The following is a 24,371-nucleotide window of genomic DNA, read 5'->3' on the forward strand; positions in this document are numbered from 1 at the left end:
TCACTGAGACAGATGGCTGTTGTCAAAGCCATGGGCTCAAGCTCAATGTCAAAATGTGCATTGTCATCCCCTTTGTTAAAAACGCTGTAGCCATGAACTACAACATAGGTGGTAGTATACTTAACACTGAAAGTGTGACAAGATACCTTGGGTCACAGGTGGACAGTGGACACAACAGTGATAATCACATCCCCACAGTAGTCAGGAAATCCTCCTATGTGGCACACCTCATCACAAATGGTGTCTCATACAGAATAGAAGAGGACATTGTTCCCCTCTACTCATCACTCACTAGAACCATAGTAGAGTACAACGCCCCTTTTGCTATGTACCTCACAAGACAACTACAACAACTGGAAAGCTTGCAGCAATACCTCACAAAGAGTATTAGTGGCCTGAAATACATGCCATACACAGACCATCTCAAAATGCTCCAGCCGTACTCCCTTGCATATTGCCTACTCAGAGGTGCTCTCTGCCTAACATACAAAGCTATGTCAAACACAGAGCTGTTGGTCATGCTCCACATAAAACACTCACATTCCTTCTGATTTTCAGACCCAAAACCATGAGTGAAATACCAAAGGAAGGGGTGTATCCATTTACCTTATGGATACCCACAATTACAGGTTAGTGGCACAGCATGAGGCCTTGGAGACCATGCAAGTGCAACTAAAATTGGGCAAAGCTGCTTATCAGATTGTAGCCTGCTACAGATCACCTACCTTGTCTCAGGAACCTCACTCAGTAGTCCTGAGAACCGTGGAAAATACAAAGGTCCTATCAAACACCATTATATGAGGAGATTAGAACTATCCAAACATTGAGTGGGAGAATTACTCGTGTACAATGTTCTTTGCCCAATGTTTTCTAGAGTTTAAAAACTCTAACACCCTGGAATAGCTGGTCACCACGCCCACTAGAGGTGACAACATACTGGACCTGATCATCACCAACATGGGATACCAGTGTACCACAACAGAGATAAACCCCTCGCTGGTAATATCAGATCATAAAGTAATCACACTGGACATCCACCCCCCCCCCCCCAGTCAATGAAACCATTGTGAAGACATTTTCAAAAGCAAACTGCACACTTCCCAAGACCAAAGTGGAAAGTTCCAAAGCCCCCTTGCTATAGGATAATCCCATACAATCTGCCGAATAATTTACAAGTGCATCCTATGAGCATCTACAGGGATGCATTGATCGATACATTCTAAATAAAACCAAGATGCACTCCTCCAAAAATAAGAAACCAATCTGGTGGTCTTCACCCATAAATAAGCTAGAGCAGGAGGAAACGAACACATGATAGAGCAAACTCCACAAAAGGAAAGGCATCACTGATCATTATTAGGAAGAAACAATGATCGCTCATAAAACAATCCAAGGCCAGTCTCTAAAGACAAATTGCCAAGGAATGTAAGAATAACAACCACAAAGCCTTTGTTAGCTATACCAAACATGTAGGTGGCAACTTCCAAATATGCTGTCAGCTACTGAAAAATGGCAAGAAATACACTGAACCAACTTACATTGCCCACATCCTGGGGGACAGGTTCAGTGCAAACTCCCCCCATCACCCCCAAAAGGGCCTGTGTCCATCCCAGAAGAATGCAGAGCCCCAGACTTCATGGACATACAGGTAAAGACAGCCCTCTCCAAAGCTAAGAACACAACATCAGTGGGACTGGATGGTGTCCCAGGCTGCATCTTACACCAGCTCCAAAAGGAACTACACCCTCACCTACATTCACTGTCCAGACTCAATCCTACCACAGGCTATGTACCCAAAGAATGGCATACACCAACAGTCATTCAGCTCCACAAAGGGGGTGCCACAACAGAACCTGGAAACCATTGCCCTATAGGTCTACTCAGCCTGGTCTGCAAGGCTATGGAGCAAATTATCATGGAACCCATAGACAGAGACATTGGGGACCTCCAGACACTGGACTCTACCCAACTTGGCCTTGTTAAAGGCAGATCCTGCCTCCTAAACCTAGTTGACTTATTTGAAACAGTTACCAAGGACATAGATGGAGGTGAAAGTAGTCCACACAGCCCACCTGGACCTCTCTAAGGACTTTCTACACCATTCCCCACTCTGTCATTATGGACAAGCTTACCATCTTGAACATTAACAGCTATGTCACAGGATGGGTGGCCAAGTTGCTCACAGATCAAACACACATGTTCAGGGTTGTGGGGGCCATGTCCGACTCTAAACCAGTCACAAATGGCATCACACAGGTCTTGGTCCTGGGACCCCACTTGTTCAGTAGATACTGCTCAGAGGTACAGGCAAGCACGGGAGTTGTATGGCTGAACAGGTTTGCAGATGACTGCTAACTGTGGTCCATAATCGACTCTACGCTGACACAGACATCCTCCAGAAGGGTCTTACAGAGACAGATACCTGGTGTCAAAACAATGCCCTCAAGCAGAATGCCAAAGAATGCATAGTCATCCCCTTTGGATAAAACAAAGTGCACATAAATTACCACATAGGTGGTAATCCGGTATGTACAGAGAAAGTCATTATAGCCCTGGGAACACAGGTAGATAGTAAACTCTCCTTTGATGATCACATGGCCAAAGTGTTTAGACATTCCTTCTATGTAGCCCACCTAATGTAACCCACTTTGTCTAGTCTGATGATGTCACCATCCTACAAATATACCTGTGGAAAGGAGAACTCGCAGTAATGTGTATAGCGCGTCGTGTAAATGTGTACTCCTGTAGTATCATGAAGTAGTTAGGTAGGGGTTTGAATCCTGCACTTGACAAGTGTGTGTGTTCGTGTGTGATCTCCTTGGAGAGGAGCAACATTTTTGGAGAGTAGTAAAACACCTTAAAAGTGGTATACAAATCTTTGTCAAGTCTGATGATGTCACCATCCTACAAATATACCTGTGGAAAAGAGAACTCCCAGTAATGTGTATAGTGTGTTGTGTTAATGCGTACTCCTCTAGTATCATAAAGTAGTTAGGAGGTTTGAATCCTGCACTTGACAAGTGTATGTGATCTCCTTGGAGAGGAGCAACCTTTTTGGAGAGTAGTAAAACACCTTAAAAGTGGTATACTAATCTTTGTCAAGTCTGATGATGTCAGCATCCTACAAATATACCTGTGGAAAATAGAACTCCCAGTAATGTGTATAGCGTGTCGTGTTAATGCGTACTCCTCTACTATCATGAAGTAGTTAGGTAGGGGTCTGAAGCCTGCACTTGGTGAGTGTGTGTGTGCTCTATGTGTGTGACAATGTTGGTCAATGTGTTGTGGGTTTTGCTTTTACTACTGTATGACATATCAGTATGACAACAGTATGTGCATTGCACATGTCAGGTAGCTGTGTGGCAAATACATATACGTACATGTGACCTCAATTATTTCATAGGTGGGAACCCTGCTTTCTCCATGAACACATCTGTCATCTTTAAAAAAATAGAAAAAGTGAAAAGCCACCAGCCGGATATAAAACATAAATTATTTTACTTGAAACAACGAACTTGTAAATAAACAAACTTAATAGGCAAAAGAATAACTTCACATACATAAACGATAAACCATAAGCGCTTTTGTTTAAAAAGTTTTAAACTTCATCAGTGTGTCATACACACGTGTACTCAAGTTCCAAACTGTGTGTAGTACAATACATACTGGCCACCAATAGAAACTATGGAGTGTTACTGCGTAACACAGGGCATGTCACCCCCCCATGTGTCCACTATGCACGTACATGCAGACAGTGCACCACCACCATGTTCACAAATGTACACCTGCAAATCTGTGCTACACACATCCCACACGTACTGTCCACTCATTAACACATGCTGCCAATACTACACACATCAGCCAAGTGGCACGTGGGTGGACAATACACTATTGGAACTAACACTAGTGTAAACAATACAATACTACATTGACAATCATAGCTTTAATGCATTATGCCTGCTCAGCTACACCTTCAAGGATATCATTACACTCTACTGCTGACAACATGCTAACATTGCTATACTGCTGTAAAGTCGCCCTGTGCATCAGCCCCATGGTAGCCTGTTCCTGCATCAATGTTACAGATGGCAGGAGGTGGCACAGGTTTCATCATATGCACAGGGTGTGTTGTTGGTTTGCCAGAGGCCTACATTGAGCCATACAATCGACATGTATGTGTGTGTGTGTATGTGTGTGTGTGGGCCAAGAGTACTGCTATGGGCCAATGTTGATGTAATGTGTGTGGGTATGTGTTAGCCCTAGGTGTCTGTTTTATGTGTGTCTGTCTGCATGCACACAGTTCCACCATGTGGCTGCCATATACGGGGATTTGTGGGACAGCCACAGACTGTACCTGCCAGGCTTTACAGATCACCGTCTCTGGTCACAGACACGGTACCTGTGCCTGGCAGGTGTGCTACTGACAGTATCAGGTACTAAGCCAGACTGGGTACTATCCTCAGAGGTGGACAGATGTACACTGGACCCAAGTCCCTGCTGGGACTGTCCAGAGCCACGTGCACGTGGTCTTCTAGGACGGTCTATGGACAGCCCACCCCAACACTGCTGGGGCTGGTACTGGCACTACAGGAGCAGCTGTGACTTGAGGGACATCCGCGGCAACTGCCAGCTGCTGATGTTGCTGGCATACGTCCACGTCGACATCTCAACCATCCTGCACTGTCCTGACACATGGACATGACATTGCGGAGGACATCTAATGTCTCACCCCAACGTCTATCAGTGACCTCAGTGTAATTACAGATGGCACCAGCTAGGTCATGGATACTGTCAATTACAGTGGTGTTATGTGCCCTCTGTGCCCTTAGTCCCTGTCTGGTGTACCGTTCCATACATGCCTGTGCCTCCATGATAGCCTGGAACATGCGTGAGGTTGTAAGACCTGTGGCACGTCTGCCAGGGGCATGATGAGCAGCAGTGCTCCGATGAGAACCCCTGGACATCTGCCTATGTGGTACACTTCCAGACATCTGGGTATGGCTGCTGTGTTGGGATGCATGTGCCATAGATACCACACTGTCCTGGCCAATGCCGACTGTACACTATCCCTCAGCTAAGGGCATTGGTGATGGATGTATTAGCAGTATGACTGTGTGCATGGATGGGGTGGAAACTTGTGTTCTGTTGATTGGTGGCCCAACGACAGACCCTGGCAAACATGCCTGTGCCTCAACACACCTATCCTCCTCACTATTTTGCTCAGTGACATCAGGTTCCCTGCTGCAGTGAACCAGACCAACCTCAGCACCTGTGAGAGGAAGACAGGAAACACACTTTACGACCTGTATATGATGTCGGAACACATGAACACATGCACACAAATACACTCCTCACTTAAACAGACACACACACGCACACACACACACACACCACCAGCAATCCAGAACATACTCAATAGCGGTTGATGGTGGGGTAAAGTATCACAAGGCAGTCATATCACACGTGTCAGCATGCAGGACGTGTGTTGCTCAACAGCATGCAGTGCGGGTGTAGACAGCCCTTGCTAATAACAGTATACATGGCTCTGATGCATGTGTGTTGTTGTTCAGTGATTGGCCTCACCCTGGAACGCAATGTGTACATGGACACAACATTGCTGTGCAAGTATTGAAAGCTCTGCAATGTCCAATTAGAGCGTCTGTGTCTTTAGCAGATAATTGTGGACACAGGTTTAGCACATGCATGCTATGTATACACACAGGATGAGTGGTGCATGTATACCTGATGGAATACCATTACTCAACATAGCCATTGTACAGTGGTTATGGTGAGTGTAGGACATATTGTGTACATGCCAGTGCCAGCCATGACATGGCATGCTACAACACAACTGCAGCATTAAACATCACACATACCAATGTGTGTCATGTGACCTATACACTCCATAGCATTACAAGACATATATGTGTCACTTTGTACAAATGGTGATTGCTATGCATATTGTGTATAGGTGCATATGTTTGCACACACACAACAGTGAGGTGCATAGCAATAAATGCTATGTGTAGTACTGTGGTTACTGTAACTTGATGGGGTGTAGTACCATGAGCCAGCATCATGTAGTCACTCAAGGCTACTAATGTGTGCCAGACTGGCACCTAGCATGCTGTACCTGAACTGCAGTACCATGACTACATTCACCATTTCACAACCAGTTGTTACATGGGTTTGTAAGGTGCCCAATAGGGAGCATTGCCTAACATGAATGTGTTTTGTGTTGCAGAGTGTCGCACAGCCCCATGATAGGCCCCTACCTCTCAGGTATATTATGTGTGCTGTGTGGATGACATTTGGGATACTGGAGTGTGACCTTACAGCGAGTGTCTGAATATGCCATGTGTAGCATATTAACATGTACTGCGTATGACAATGTTGTGTATGTTGTGTGCATGTGTATTGACTCTCCCTATCCAATGTCCACTACAGTTTTGCCACAATTGTGTGGGATGCTCTGTGTATTGCATGTGTTTGAGGTAGCTACACACGTTACTGGGATGTGCATATTCTCACAGCAAACATGCACAGCATGCATTATGCGTAGGTGTGTTACATGTACATGTCCTACACCTCACCTATGACATGCACATATATCATGCAATATTAAATGTAGAACACACTCACCAACATGGGTCTGCTGCCTTGCTGTCACACCAGAGTGACCTACAAGGATATGAGATAGTTTGTCAGTGGCAACAACTGTGGCATTGCTACGGTGGGTTTGCAATCTTACAGTAGTACAACGGTTGATAGTCACAGGCCTACAGATTATGTTCCAAATTATCAGTATTGCACAACACCAGGCTCCACATCTTCTAACTACACAGTACACATCTCACATATACATGATCTACCAATAGAGGTAACAGTAGTCTACAGATATGCCATGTTACCTGCATGCTCCGTGTCAACTCGCTGGGTGGCTCCAGCCTCCATGATGATACATGTTTGCTGTTGTTTTTGGCCAGGAGCCACCAGGCTGAGGAGCAGCTCCTCCACTCTGGTGAGGGGAGATGGATGGCTACCCCACCACCTGTGGCAAGCTGTTGTCTATGGACATTAGACGCACGGTGCCAGACATGTCTAAGTAAATCACTGCAGTGATGGCGTACCTGCTCATATGTCCTGTTATGCATGCCTATGTCATTTACCCGATGGACAGCATCTTGCCACAGTGCAGTCCGCTCATGCTGGTCCTGGCTGGTTCTTGAGAACAGCAGGGCGTAGTGCTGAACCAAGCTGGCTGTGATCTGGTCATCCTCAGCTGGGCTGTATGTCTGATTGCGATGGTGAGCCATGACCCTGGAAGACAATGAAACAATATGTGTGAGCAAGTCATGTGGCACACTTAACATTCTAAAGTACAGATATCACTGAACTGCCTTATATAGCAACCTACTGGCTGTCAGAGGATACACACTTTCAATACCACATATCAGTGCTCATACCACAACTGCCTGACAGTGCCTGGCATGCTGTATATATCAAACCATGTTCTGCACAGCAACAATGATAAACCAGTATGTAAGACTATACAACAGCACATGTCACACTGTATGTGACACAATGTGCCACCTAGCCACAGGAGGTATATATCAAGCTAATGCATAATGAAATATGCCATCCATTGCAATGATTGTAAAGTCCAGTTACAGTATTACCAGTATACCACAATAGTTGGTGGCAAACCCCTGCCTAACATATGTACACATTCGTTAGTATAGGTGGCATACTGCTGTACTAGACTATACATGTTGCTAGATACGCACTTATATCCTGTAACACACATATGACCGAGGGCATGTTACAGGCATACCCACACACACATCACACATACATACAAGACACAAAGGTATGGCAACCCAGATGAGCTTTACCTGTGTACCATACAGTACTGTGTGTCAGTACTTACAAAACATTATGCCTGAGGTATGTAATCTGTGAGGACTACAGGGAACACACATAACAGTGTTTCCAAGCAATGTGGACATACACCATACTGTGCTGTTTAGGCATACAGCTTCAGGTAGTACTACAGTTCATACGGGATTTGGATTCACCAGCAATACCAATCAATAAGCATACATGTACTGCTTTAGCCTACAATGGCACACCCCAGTCCACACCAAGGGACTACGTCAGACCGTATGCCGTACTGCTTTTTCTGCCTAGCAATAGCATACACATCTTTTGCTGGGATCAGAGCTAGGACACAAAATAGTATGACGGAAACAGTTTCCCACAAAGCTATCACACATTGACAGAACCTCGACACATTCACCAACACATTCACCATCACACTCAGTCAACCTCACATACCAATTATTGCACCAAGTACATGTGGGTGTGTATCGGTTCATAGGTAGGTAATAGGCTATTGGCCCTAGGGCCTATAGAAGCCTAGCCATATGCTACCCTGGCCTTTGACACACATGTAATCTAATTTCACGTGCCTCTGTCCAGCAGAGCCACAGAGGTGATTCCCAGTGTGTATTTCCTATCTCCCATCCAATCATCAGGATTATTCATGACGACAGCTAATGAGGAGCTTGGTTTGCTATTGATAGGTGATTTGTTCCAGAGTATAGGATGTCTCTGAGATAGGAATCTATCCCTCCAGCATGTTCTGTCTATTGAGGTGACAAGGTTTAGGTCCCTAGAGCGTGTAGCTGGTAGGGATTGTGATCTGTTTACATGGAGCATGTCCAACAGCTCTGGGTTTGACATAGTTTTGTATGTTAGGCAGAGGTCACCTCTGGGTAGGCGGTATGCAACACAGTCTAGCTGTGGTTTTGTGAGACGGTCTGCATAGGGCATCTGTTTGAGGCCAGTATTACTCTTTGTGAGGTATGTCTGTGGCCTTTCCAGTTGCTGCAGATGTCTTGTGAGGTACATATGACATGGGGCATTGTACTCTATAATGGGTTTTATTTGTGATGAGCAGAGGGGAACACTGACTTATATTTCCCTGGATGACACACCTTTTGTGAGGAGGTGTGCCACGTAGACAGATTACATGACTAGTGTGGCACTGTGATTATCAAAGGGGAGACTACTGTCCACCTGTGTCCCATGGTCTCTTATCACACTTTCGGTGTTAAGTAGACTACCACCTATGTAGTAGTTCATGGGTATGGAGGTTTTGCCAGAAGGGATGCCAATGCAGTTTCAACATTGAGCTTGAGTCCATGGCTTTGTCACCAGGCATCTGTTGCAGTAAATATGACCCTCTCTCTCTCTCTCTCTCTGTATATATATATATATATATATATATATATATATGTATACACATACATATTAACATCCATTGGTGTACATATAGATATACATATAGGCACATATACAGTCCACCTTTCATGGTGGGAATATCAATTATGTGAAGGTTGTGAGGCATACAGTTATGTAATAATATTGCACAGTGTGCGAAATTCATTGAAGGTGTTCTCAGCCCGTGTAGCTTTAGCAGGCCTCACTGGCTGCAACACTGCAAACTTGACAAATCATACCCACAGCGTTTAACCACCATATGTCATATACCAGCACTGTATGCTTTCTTGTTTGCCACACACTACAACCTACATAGAAATATGCACATAACAACCTTCACCAACATATATATGTCCACCCCTCACAAACAGTTGCAGTACGTCCCTTGCTCTATGCACATGTACAGATGCTAATATATCTGGCACAGACTTATCTCTTTGTATGTGTGTGCCATACACACACACGGTCCACACTGTTGTAAGTCCGTGGGCCTCATGGCTGACCTGTTGGGCCTTGCTGCAACATGAACATGTGTCACATGTGAGCACACAGTAATATTAGATGGTGTATATATAGCTGCTAATGCTAGATTAACATATTAGCCTGGTACAGCTGTTGCCAGTGCTAAGCTACACGTCAATATGACTATCATGCATTTGTTACTCGGTCACATCCATGTTTATATAACTGTATGCGCTACTCCCCCAAACAGACATTGTACACACTATTGTACAGAACACAGATAACATGGATCAGATGTTTGACATTTAATGCTGAACTACATATGTCACAGTCATATCCCACTGCACACAGCTACACAGTGATTTCTCCATGGCAGTAGTTATGGGGGGCATCTGTGCATAGATACATACTGCTGCCACATATGGATGATTCAAAGTATGTAGAGTACTCTTCAAAAACATCTACTACATGCCAGTAAATACATATCTGTTACATACCTTTACTTTGTATTTGTTTGTATTTGTCAGTTCCGTGTATTTTGTATAATTTTATTTATTTATTTTTTTTTAAATTTATTGTTTTTTTTAATATATATTTTTTTAATATGTTTTTTTTTCTGTTGCTGTTGCTTTTGTTGTAGATGTCGGTGTCAGTCTGTCTGTGTCTCTCTATCGCTCTCTCTCGCTCCGTAGCTGCAATGAAATGATTGCATGTGTGGACAGCAAGTACAGCCTGCTTTTATAGGAATCTGCACATGTGCATGTGATGGCCTCTGCACCAATTGGTGGCCACCATTTGGTAATTGCATGCAGCCTGCTATGTAGTAATTGCAGTACTCACTGTCATAGCAACCCAATGCTATAAATTGCTAGGTCAGGTAGGCGTAGCCCTTTCAGTTTTCCAAAGTGGGGCCATGCTTGTTTGCTGTGGACACCGTTGTGTAAGTCAGAAGGTTAGTATACTTCTTATATCTGAAGCTAGGGGTGTAGCTAGTGATATGAATGTTGTACTCAGACCTGAATGTTGCCACTTCCAGTACACAGTTTTCAGTGTAGAATTGTACTCACCCCTACAAATGCTAACACAAGATACATGGGAGTATGTAGTTTCTTTTCTACTTATACATTTAGCTGTCATACATACGTAGTTATTGAGATGTATTCATTTGGCACATGAACTGTTTGTGAACTGCTATACTGTGAATATTAATGTACTCACTTCTGCACAGTTGGTGCTTTTTTATTGTTGACATTAGCACAGGATGCTCATGAAAACTGGACAATTCCAGTACTGAGTATGCCTACCTACATCCTTGCTGGACCCTGAACACACAGGTATTTTGTATATTTGGGTGGGGATTGTCCTGCTATGATACTGTGTGGGGGTTGTAAAGTGCTGCTGTAACATTATTTACTGCTAGAGTGTCTGGTTCTGTTATCACAGTCATGTAATGCAATTCCACAACAACTGCTGGTAAATTTCCACAGAACAGGTTTTGTGTTATGGCATTCCTATCTTTCCTTTACATTCACTCATTCAGATGCATGATGTATCTATTTCAGCAACAACCTGCTGTATATCTTCTGTGGCTTAGTGGTACTTCATGCAGTCTAGTGTGTCCAAGGTCCAGGGTTCGACACTGACAGAGGTGTTTTATTTTGCTGCTGAGCAGACAAGGGCCCTCACATGCAGGGTGACTAAGGCATTTTTAAGCAGTTGTAAGCGGGTTTGCGCAAAGCTTAACAATACTTAGCTAAGCGCACACTCCCGCAAACCCGCTAACTACTGCTTAAAGGTGCTTACTCCCGCTAACCCCCGCGTTCATTTCTTTGAAAGAAAAGAAAATGGGGAGATAGGAAAGTGGTGAAAAAGGGGCACAAAGAGGGAAAGACAGTAGGGAAAACAGCTCGGGATGTGCAGGATGGGTGTAGGGAAGGCCCATAGCTGCCCATTTCTTTAACAGCAACAGCTGTGTATATGCTAGTAATTTGGAGGGAAATTTGAAACCTTCCACCCCTGAGAGAGGGGTGAGGACAACAAAGTATGTTGTACTACCAATTAAATATCAGTTTATGTGCCCATTGGACATGTGTGCAAAATGGGCAGTTATGTATGGAGCGTAATTTTTTTTGGGAGCAGATTGACCCCCCTTTTTTAGGTGAGAGTGGAATGTGGGGTAGGGGAAGTAGGTATATTTGGGGAGGTAGGTTGGGGAGGTAAACAGACAAGACAAACAAGATGCATACAGGGGCAGAATATGACATGTGGTGGGTGAACATTGACTGGGAAGGATGTTTGGAAATCGCAAGCCCATGAGCCCACAGATGGCAACAGTTGAACTGAGATCCCCACCCATGGGCAGTCACCACTGCACCTTCACACCCCAGAGGGTGGCTGTGCTGGGGGCTGTGTAGGAGGGGCAGGCTCACCCGTGAGTCGCACCACACATGCCTCAAGCTGGCGTAGAGGATCAGCGACTGAACGCTTGATCTCCCTACGCACCACAGCCCGGACCGTTCAGAGGGTGATAGGTGGCCCTCCTCCAGCCACGCTTGCAGTGGGGGATGAGCCCCATCCCCTGCAGTGCTTCCACCTGAAGGTGGCACAAGGCCAATGGAGGAGGAGGTCCCGGGCTGGGCACTGGACCTACTGGTGCCAGGTGCCATCGGCAGCTGAGGTGGGACAGGTGGGTCCGCTGGGACCGGCCTTCCAATACATTCTATGTTTAGGAGGATTTAATGACAATATGGGTTGGTAACAGCCAACAGCATTCCAAATTAGTTGTAACAGCATGCAGTAATATTCCCATTAACCCAACACACCACACCACACCAGAGTTCCAACAGTTGAACAACAAGCATAACACATGCATATATAGAACAACAGTGGACATTCCAACAGCATGCAGGATTGATTGGTGGCAACAGGCCACCAAGATTGTGGTATTTGAACAGGGCACGTGCATCAAAGTAAATGCAGATATTTATAAACCAATAGGGCATATGTCCCAACAAATGTTTTGAGATTACACATACCCATTGAGGTGTGGAATTGCATTGTTTATGCACATACAGTAGGGTGTAAAAAGATACCTCCATTAACAACTTATATGTACTTATAGTTTACACTACATTCCTATTGACTGCAGGTATATATCCCCTACATGTCTTATTACACTAGGCAATGTCCATTACATTGTGAAATGGGTTTTGCTAGTTCCTGATATACCTGACCTGTATCTAACATACAGACTGTCCAGGATGCAGATGTTACTGCTACGTATTTATATATTTTATTTATATTTATATATCTACATATCTGGATGTGTTCAGGTGACATTATCAGTTATATTTTAATGGCCCCCTACGTTTCTAGCAGCACACTGACATTTCTGGGGAACACAATAACAAGCTACTCATGTGCCAGATTTACCTATACATGCCAGCCATGAACCAACAGTTGAGGACTGGATATATGCTTAACAGCTACTGGCACTCCCTTCATCCACTTTCTATGGGCCTACCCAAGTGTGGGTTGACAGCACTTAATACAACAGTACTATTTCTATAATGCAAGAGTACAACAACATTTCGAAGAAAGTGACATAGACACACTCCAGGAATTATACCTTTATTAATTACATTATAGACTTTTCTAGAGGCTCTCTCATTTATTTGATATATCAGTGCATGCAGAAGACTCATTCAAGAATTATTATACCTTTATTAATGGGTTACCACACTCTTTTTCAGGCTCTTTCACTTATTTTATATAACAGTACATGCAGAGATGTTATTCAAGACTTATTATACCTTTATTATTGGGCTACAACACCTTTTTTAGGCTCTCTCACTTATTTTATATAACAATACATGCAGAATAATTACTAACCTTCCTGGTAGTGCAGCCTATCTGCATAGGCTTGCTGATTCACAGCACGGACACCTTCAGCTGTGAAGTAAATGAAGTGGTATTGAGACATACCTATCCATAATATAGACTACAATAGCAATTCTTACATAATTCATTTCATGGCTACCTGCCCAGTAGTGGGGCATTTTCCATCCCACGGGCCTCCTATATCCACTGGTTCAGTAGGTCCTCCTTGCATCTCTTCAGGTCTGAGTAGTGGTGCCTGTCCTGCTCACCAGTCCGAGGGATGCCTGTGACACTGGTGAGATCATGTTCAAGATGGTTCCAGGCTTCTGCTTTGTATTCAGTGCCCTGGAACTGGCCCTGCAGGAGTCTGGCATCATGATTATGGACGAGGAACCAAACCATCACTTTTGACTCCTCAACACTCCACCATTGCGCTCGGAAGCAAGGGCCCTCTCCAACACCAGCCATGCTGCCTGCAGATGGGAGCTACAACCAGTTATAGCAAGTATTCCTGCCTATGGAGCTTAAATATGCCTCATTTCTCGCACTTATTTGTGATTGGCCAGTTTTGAAAATTCTCAGCTGAAAGCACACCTGCTTAGCACTAGGTAAACTTTCATTAATATGTATATGTGTGTTGACAGTGCATGAATATCAAAAGCTGTCATGGCTTAGTGGTTCAGTACTGTGATTATGGTGCACAGTATCACGGGTTTGAGGCCTGTCATTGCTTTTTATTTTACTACTGGCCAGACTGGCTAGGGGGTGTGGCTGTGTTTAGCCGACTTTGCTCAACTTTGCCCAACGTTGCTTGACGTTGCTCAACGTTGCGCTAGTTAGCGCGGTGCACAGCTACGCGCAAACCTGTTTTGTTTGTAGTGCTAAGCTATGAGCATTTATATTTAAATGTGCTTAATACTGGTAAACTTTGCTTAGCAGTGCTTCACATTGCTTAAGATATGTTACGTATGCATTCATTAGTATGCATAACCAATTCACCTTCTTATATATATAAAATATCATTCACTACTACATAGGCCATTTCAATGCTTTTTACTAAAATTTAAAAGATAAATGTCAGGAATTATTTTTCTATACCAGTTTCCTACAGAAAATAGAAAGGGGAGTGGTGGGACTCGAACCGGGAATGCCTCCTCTTTGTGCAAAGTCTCTACTACTATGCTATTGCTATTTGGCTTAATTTGCATATAAGTTTCTTATTATCCTCTTCGATCTCTAAACTGCTAACTGTAGCTAAGCAATGGGCAAACACGAGCAAATATGGGCAGCTATATTGGGAATAATAATAAAAAAAGAAAGTTTTACATTTTAGAATTGTACAGGGATTTAGAATGTGGGGGAGTGTAGTGTTGGGTGTGTGCACATTTGAGCGGACTCGCTCATTTCAGTTGACATTTGCAGATTGAGGTACTTGCAGGGGCGTGAATTTTTGGACTGCTCGGCAGTCTGACACGCCCCCTGCACACGTGCATGCTCCGTGTTAGCCTTAGAGTTGAGTCAGCGTGCCCTCATGAATATGCATGGCGTGCTGACGTCATCCTCTTAGGCTGCAGTTTCCGAGTAAGATTTATTTAGTCTTACACGGAGGATTAGTGAATCACGGCCTCTGACTTATAAAATTCAGTTTAATGCCTAGAACCTAAAGAATGCTACCACTAAAAATTGTTTGTGCTGAACAGTTTGCCATTTACAATTTGTTCATAATCCCTACAGTTCCAGAGATATGAACATTTGTTTGAAATGTAAGGACATAATTTGATTCTATCAAAAGGCTTAGGCTCTGCCCATTGGAAGTTACAGTGCAAACTTCCTGAGCTCCATTGGAGTTAATGAGGGTGCTAGTTCATCAACTATTAAAGTTCAACTCGCAGCAATCTCTAATTTCCATGTGGGATTGCTAAGACCCCCATATAAAACCCCCATGTTACCATGGGATTTAAATTTGGTACTACAAGCCTTAATAGAGTCTCCCTTTGAACCTGCAGAAAAATGTGAACTTAATTTTTTGACCTGGAAAACTGCCTTTTTAGTAGCAATTACATCTGCTAGAAGAATTTCAGAACTCCAAGCATTATCTTCTAAGCCCTCACATTTGATTTTTCTTAAGGATGTGGTTAAGTTACATACTAATACTTCCTTCCTTCCTTCTTAATGTGGTGTCAGACTCCATTAACCAATCCATTAACATAGCAGTATTTTTCCCACAATATACAAATAAAGAGGAATATGTGATATGCTGCACTTTCTGGCTGTTCATGGACTATTACGTTTCTACCTAGACAGAACAAAAGAGATTAGAGAGATGGAACAGTTATTTGTTTCCTTTGCAAATAATAAATTGGGTGAATCAATTACAAAGGTAACTCTAGCTAGATGGCTGAGAAGTTGCATCTCCTTTATCTATAACAAATTCAATATCCCTTTACCAAAACCATTAAAGGCTCATACAACCAGATCTGTGGCAACTTCTGCTGTATTCCAGTCTAGAACTTTTATGGATGATATATGTGCAGCTGCAACTTGGTCAAATCCTCATACCTTTATCATTCATTACAAACTAGATTTGGTCTTGAGGGGAAGAGCAGCCTTTGGATCTACTGTACTCAGGAATATACTTCCTTAGAGGTCACCCAGGAATTTAGGTAGCTGGGGACTCTGTCCCATTAGTTGAGGAAAGGATGACAATGGACAACATCAGATAAAGAAGTTATGTACTTACCATAACGTTCCATCAGTGTTGTCCATTTTCATTCTTTCTCAACTCCCCACCCACCATCCCCTTCCATATTTCATAACTGACTTCTGGAGGAATGAAGTACTTCAGGGCACATATGTCCTTTGTATTGAACTTCACTAATGGTATTTGTTTTATAGGCTCCTTGCCAAGCTGTAAATAAGATCTGAGGGATGTTAGGGGTGGTGCATTATGGGTAGGGAAGAGGCTCGAGAGTTTGTTGGTGGCCACAAGCTAGTAAAACAGCTGAGTCAGATTCGAGGATCAGATTCAATCCCATTAGTTGAGGAAGAATGAAAATGGACAACACAGATGGACCATTGTACATAACTAACGTCTTTTTAACATTACCATATATAACCACACTATTGCCCCCACTATCCCTGACAATTTAGTTTCTCCCTGAAATCACCTTGGAAAAAGGCTTAGACTCCTTGTCAAAGATTAAAAATAATACTTCCCTAGAACCGTTTAACATACTTGGCTGCATTCTCATCAGTGCCATATATGCACATTCTGAGACTACTTAAACTGTTTAATCTCTTCTTATCCACAGGACGTGCGCCTGGAGAATAACCATAGTAACTCCCTGTACAGTAACCTAGGGGTGGGGTGAAGGGGGCATCTGCACCAGGTGCAAACTGTTGGTCTTTTTTTTTTTTTTGCTCTAGAATTGAAAAGCTGAGCTGGGAGCAGCACAGGTACATAGGAAGCTGATTGGCACTGATTGTTTTTATTTTTGCTTTTGAAAACTGGGAAGCTTGGATTTCACTATAAAATGCTAATTGGTGCTACAGCTCTGCTTTCCAACACAAGGGTGGCCCTTCTACAAATTCAGATATTTATAGGCCCACCAGCCATGGAATGTATCTTAGCAAAACTCATTTATGTAGAAATAAGCAACTTATCTGATCTAGAACCCACTCATTTTGATTTTCTGAAGGTCTTGTCTCCCAAACTTAAAAAAAAAAAAGCAAACTTATTTGAAAATATTACAAAGGCTGTGGACAGTGGTCACTCTGTGCACACTGCTTATCTTGATTTGGCCAAGGTGTTTGATGCTATCCCTCGATATCTGAAAATTCAGACAATGTAAATTCCTACATTGCTGGATTGCAAAGTGACTATCCAACAGATCACATATAGTGAAAGTTGCTGTTACCCCACTAATTATGATTTTACATTCAGAAAGGGTATCAAAGTGATCAGTGCTGGGCCTTCTCCTGTTACCATTTATTTTGCAGGCATCCAGGCCAATGTCTCAGAAGTGTAGCTGACCAAATTTGGAGATGACTGCAAATTGGATTCTGTTAGCCTCTCATCCAGTGACACTAAAGTGTTCCAAAAAGGCCTGGAATATGCGCATACCTTGCGTACTGAAAATTCTGTCAATCTAAATGAAAAAAATGCAGCATAGCACCACTAGGCAAAAAAGCTCTTCCCAGTTCATATCTTATGAGTGGGACTCCTCTTCAGATAGTTATGGTGATAAGAGACCTGGGTACTTTTGTGGACAACTGTCTCGTTCAATCATCATGTTTCCACCATAGTCAAGAAAGCCTTCTATATGGCCCAGTTAATTTCCAAGGGAATATCATCAAAATCCAGAGATGTCATCTTACCATTCTTCTCTTACCTTATCGCTCTATCACCAACTACAGTGCCCCCTTTAGTATGTACAAATCCAAGCATAGCAAGAAAGGCCGCAGTGATTTATAACGAAGAGAATTAAAGGCCTTAAATCGTTCAGCTGTCCCAATATATTAGCACAACTCTCCTTATGCTCAGTAATCTACTGGCTGCTCTGATGTAACCTGTGTCTTCCTTTTCAAGCCATGAATGATCCGACACTGACCTTGACAAAACCAGTGGCTCTACAAACACCCATACTAGGGATCTAAATCTACACAACAAATGAACAAGACATGATGGAAGAACAGGTTTCTAACTCAATGTAGTCCTAACCTATGGAATAAGTTACCACTACAGGTCAAGCAAAGTACTACTTTTTCTACCTTTAAGGCTGGTGTTCATGATTGAATGGGTAGACATAAACCTACACCATCAAGTACAGCCCTGCTTGATTTTGATGTATGAGCACTATTGTTAACAAAGATCGCTTTCGTCCTTCTAGACTTCTTCAGGTCTGTGTACAAGAACCCTAAAAACCTATATAATTGTATAATTAGTATTGTTATTACACATCATATGAAAATAGAAATTGATTTTTACATGCAAAATGTATATGTATATATTTATATATATTTTTTGATTGCCAAATGAACTAAGGTTGATATATTTCCAGCCATGTAGTATATTGTCTTTGATAAAAATCACAGACTTAATAATCTACTTAATAATTTGGCTAAATAAGAGGTACCACATCATTATAAATTTTATTTAAAGTACATAAGGGTTATATATTATTATGATAGCTACTAAGTAGGGCAGGACCAGCTCGAATGTCGCACTGATAGGGGAAGGGATGTGAATTTAACATGTGTGCCAATAACACTTTGTTTTACAGCACAATAAACCACTCCCATGCCTGATAAAAAGCATATATATATTTAGAAAGCTTGTGAGGAAATTATTACTCTATTTTTGTTTTACTTGGATCGCTTGTCTGTGTACTTAATAAAGGATTTTTGACTTGAAACAGACTGCCTGCCTTGCTTAGATTACTTTTGAATACTTAGTAATGCTGTACAATTATAGATTTTCTTATTATTACTTTTTGTTTTGTTTTGTTTTAAGACGAGTTTACGTTCGCTACATCTACTACTGTTGTCTGATCTGATTAATATACAGTGATTAACTAGAAATATATGAACTGAAAATCTTCCACACAGAGAAGTTTCTTACACTGTTTTGTTTTTGGACCCACTACACTTCAGTGGGTTGTTTTGAGACTTCGGGGATACCACGGAGATTAGTTGTTTTTTTCTAAATTTCAAAACCCAGTCCAGTATAGGAATACCCCAGTAGCAGAAATGTTGACCTTTGGGGACCTCTCAATATGAGAGTATCAAGTACAGCTGGTACATTTCTCAGTCCGTTCCATTTTATGCTGCAAATATGTGAAGAATTGTTATAAAACGTACCATTAAACTTCCAAAACACTATTGTTTTATGCATTGTATTATGTTGCTTCTGAACCAAACCCATTCTTCTGAAATATTTCATCAAAAAAGAGAGAAGGAAGGAAGGAGCGTGCCTTCACCATTAATCAGTGATTGTCTCCTTTATGAACTCAACTCACTGTAATATGTCTGACAAGGTATGTGCTGAAATTATGTTGGAAGATATCCTCCTAAACCATATCCAGCATATAGAAAGCTTTGTGCTAAACACAAAGCAAAAACACAAGGCGTGACAGTGTCTGGCAGTTGGCTTAGAGAATTAAGGAGCTGTTAAGCTGCTTCCTGTGGTGCAAGGTTTGATCCCTTCAGCTTCATTGCGTAACTGTGTGATTCTGATCAAGTCACTTAACCAGACACCACTCCTGGGGTGAGTCTGAAAAAGGTCCATGGAGATCAGTCCATGGAGAGCACTCAAGAAAACAAATAGAAATAAAATAAATAAAAGGGCTGCCTTAAACAGGAGGTGGATGTGTTCAAAATAGACAACAGTCTCTGTGCCAGATGATAAGGCTATGATTACATTTTAATATGTACAACATATATTAACATTAGAAATTCAAGAAAGAGTCAGCTAAGAACCACAAAAATAGTGATACTACACAAAAACACAAGCTCTACCATGCTTTACTGCATAAAACAACGTTAAGGCTGGGATTAATAGGCATATAGTGCAGCGCTAATTAGCACACATAGCAACTACGTGAGAAATTCTAAAACAATGCCAATGGTACTGTACAGGCACACAGTGTTCATTTCGGAATATCATCAGGCATAATAATGAGAGAGAGAATAAGAGCGTATTAATTAAATTGCATTTTGGTTAGTAATTTGAAACACCAAGAAAGGTAAAAGAAGGCTTTAACAGCTTGAGTACAAGTGCTACATTTATCTATTATTTGGGTGGGGTGTTGTGATACCTTTCAAACACATACTCATCCCAAAATAAGCAAGTCTTCCTTGATGGCTATGAGAATGCTCTTAGACCATTTTTTGGTTGCTTCAAAAGGAATTAGATTTATACAGATGTTCTTTACAACAGTACACATAGTTTATTTAGTTCAAAATTCATTTAAAGTGTTGCCTACTGTTAATTTGTAACTGCTTTGCAGAACAGTTTTGCTGTGCTCTCAGATTCATATTCTTGGAGTTGAGGATTCATTTTAAGTGGGGAACTACTCTTTGATGAGAGCATTAGATCAACTATATCTATCTAGAGCTTTGTAAGTCAGACAACTGTCAATAGTATTGACATAGCATTGATTATTTGTATCTTAAAATATGCATGTAATTTTGTTTATCTTTGTTGACTGGGATAGATACTCTTTCAGCATAGACCCGAGCCTTGCATCATACAATTTGTGACTATAGGAAGAAAGAAAAATAAAAGATAAACTGTTCCTTTGCATAAGATTGTACTAGACAGAAATAAAAATAAAATTAATAAATAAATAAGGGAAATCAATTATGGACCTTTGGGTTGAAGTTAGTAAGTTGTGGTACAATGAGGGAGAACAAGAATTAAGTAGGAGTAAGTTATTAAGAAATAATCAGTTAAATGTTTATAGTGGGAGTTAACAGGGAAAATGTAATAATTACCATACGGGAACTTAGTACATTGCAGCTGTAGTTGAGAGGTATTGCAGCTTGTATTTTTTCGGGGTCAGAAATTATCCGGGTGTAGAACAACAGCAAACCCAAGTGCATTGCAGACGCTGGTTTTGCAGACTTTTAAAACATTTGTTGTTTTCTGTAAGTTCACAGTTTTAAAACAGTGAAAATAGAGTGAGTTTCCAGCAAGGCTTTTTGCATTACTTACAATTAGGAGATGCTCACTCCATAAAGAGAAAAAGAGTCTTTGTTAATCTAATTCATGTCAAAGTTGAGATAGCTTTGCTTCAGCAGAACTGTGTTACTCCATTATCATCATCATCAAGCCCCTTTCCCCCCCAATTTTCTACATTGGGTCAGGGTGTTGCATCAACTGCCACAACTGCTCTCAATTCCGTGCCACCCTCTTACCTTCTTCGACAGTCATACCTGACTGTCACAGGTTTTCACTCACACAATCTATCTCTTTGCTGGATGTCCTTGTTTCCTCCTGCCTTTTTCCTGTCTGTCCCAAGTTATTTTCACCAACTCATCTTTGCCTTTCTTGCACATGTCCAAAATACAGTAATCCATTTTGTTTGACATTCTCTGCAACTGGAGCTACTTTGATTTTTGCCCTAACATCATAATATCTTCATATGCCATACAGTGTGGATATGCCTCCTATCTCAGGCACTTCCATCCCCATCACCTCTAGCTTCCTCAGTGGTTCTTCCTTCACTGTCCAGGTTTCTGTAGCATATAGAAGTGCTGGTCACACCATTGTTTTATATATGTTATTTTTCAGCTTCTTTGTCATACTTCTGTCATGCTCTACCCCTGACACTGTGCCAGTTGGCTGCACCCCCCCCCCTCCCCGATTCTAGCTTTGACCTCCTCATTTAGAATTTCCCTCTCCACCACATTGTGATACTAGATACTGTTAGACTGGAAAATAGTGGAAACAGGTCACCTCAATTTCAGCTTCTTCTGTTTTAACCATTTGTTGCCATGACAACTTTGTCTGTACTCAGTTTCATCCCATATACCATCAGTCTTGCATTCCATTTCCCTATCATTTGCTGTAGTTCTTGATCAGAGTCTGCTTGTTAAAGCCACATTGTCTGCATACAACAAATTTGCTGATCTGTACCCTCCAACCTATTTGCTGATGTAGGCCAGTATTAATGGCAGTGGGCTCAGAGCTGAACTCTGATGCACCCCCCCACCACCGCAGGGAACCCCTCTGTGAGTCCAAACACTGTTCTTACATGTGTTTGTGAGTCCATGTACTTAGCCTGCACTAATTCTACCAATGTTTTTTGGACTTCAAACCATCACAGGACTACCGGCTCTGACCTATAACCCCTATCAGTTTATTCTAGTGTCCCCATTCCTTTCTGATACAATAACTTCTACATATGTTTTTCTGTTCTTCCTCTCAAATATCATCTCATGTGTAGCCTTTGTTAAATCCTGCAGCGCTGTTTTCACTAGTATAGAACACTCATAATTTTTTTTTGTAGTTTGTTAAATATGTAAAACAAGCTGGTTGTGTAGATGGAGAGCACACTGATATGCACAATTTGAGGAAAAAGTTGTCCACTTCCTGCAATTATTTCCTGTCTGCTTTTCAGGAATGGCTGTGGCTACATTAAGTGTCCTGCCAACAAATGCTGGACCAGTGTGTAACTTGTATATGAGAAAGCCCTCCCATTTCCTATCACTTCAAACATTTCAAGAAGATTGGCAAAAAAAGATTTAAGACACAAAGTAGCAACTTGTATCATATGCATAAGAGATTTATCTACAAGTGATTCTAATCCACCCATCCACTAGCATCAGTTCTTTTTAATCATTATAGGAGAATAGTCTATTTCCTGATTCCAGAAGCACATTATCTGTGGTTATTTCTTTATGTCACAATGTGAAAAAGGTATGCAGATCATTAGTTTAAGATTATCCAGTCTTAGTGCAATAAAGCTAAAAATGAAATATTGCATACGTCATTTACAGTTGTAAAGCAAATTGCAGGCCATCACCAAGGTTGAAGGAAGAACCTTTGGAGTAAGTTGAATTATTAAACATGTTTTACCACCTAAACTCTTATGAAGCATTAGGATTTTGCAATACAGGCTAGATACTCCAGCAGATTATGTTAACCATGTTTAGGAGTATTTCTTCTGAAAAAAGGAAAATGTGTTCCCTATAGCCAGTTCAAGCTTAAAAATGTCCTTCCACTTGAGTGAAAGGAAAGACTGATCATTGAAAAATAATTACAAGAAGGTGTAGCGATTGCACAGAGTGTTAAGATTAAGAATTTTAAAGCCAAGGAAGTCTAGTACTATCCAAGAGGAAGTTGGTAATACGGACAATAACCATTACTTTTGATAAGGCGGGATGACATGGCCACAGTGGGTTGTATGATCACCTGTCAAGCCAGAAAATGAGAAGAGTGTGTCTACCCCAAAAATGTTGTTCAGATCCTCAAAAGTCAGCTGTGCAAATTTTTTTTTTTTTGGTTTGGTCTGTTTGCTGAAATTGTTTTACTTTAGTGTTGCAATGACCTCACAGATATATGATGCAGGATTTGATACTGACCTCTAATTATTGGCAAGCCTTTTATAGTCTGTAGATAGATAGCCTAGTATTTACCTTTAAACTTGAAAATCACAGGCAGAGACTATAAACTTTCACATTAAAATGTTGAACCCTAGTATCTTGCTAATTATTATTTTTTCCTTTATTTTACATAAATCTAATCCTAACAAAATTTCTTATAATATGAACTTTGACCTCTGATTCCTCATACCCAACAATTTTTGCTGGTGAGTTCTACTTATTCCCAAAGCCAATTTACATTTCAGAACCACTACATCTACACTACAGTCTGGGTGCCTCAAATGAAAGTAATATGCACATTCAAGGATCACCCCCCCCCCCCAATAGGGGAGGAGTGCAAACCATTCGGAATAGTAATCAGTTTCCATGTGTTACAGCAAAACTGCCAATTGCCAGAAAGTTTAGACCATCAAATAAGTTTCACAGCTTAGAAAAGAAAACACAAAGGTTATGAAATGGGGGAATATCTGCCTTTGTAGTATATGAAGAAGAATACCTTCAAGAAAGGGACTGTGTCAGTAGAGCACTCTTTTAGCGTGTGTTAGTATTGTGAAGTCAGCTTGCTAAAACAGCTTTCAATGACAATGAAGTTTTTGATTTTTTTCCACTTTTGTGTGACCTCAAAGTCGTGTGTGTGT

The sequence above is a fragment of the Protopterus annectens genome, chromosome 11.part0, assembly GCF_019279795.1.
Source record: "Protopterus annectens isolate FY-2018-M chromosome 11.part0, PAN1.0, whole genome shotgun sequence".
In the NCBI taxonomy this organism is placed as follows: Eukaryota; Metazoa; Chordata; order Ceratodontiformes; family Protopteridae; genus Protopterus; species Protopterus annectens.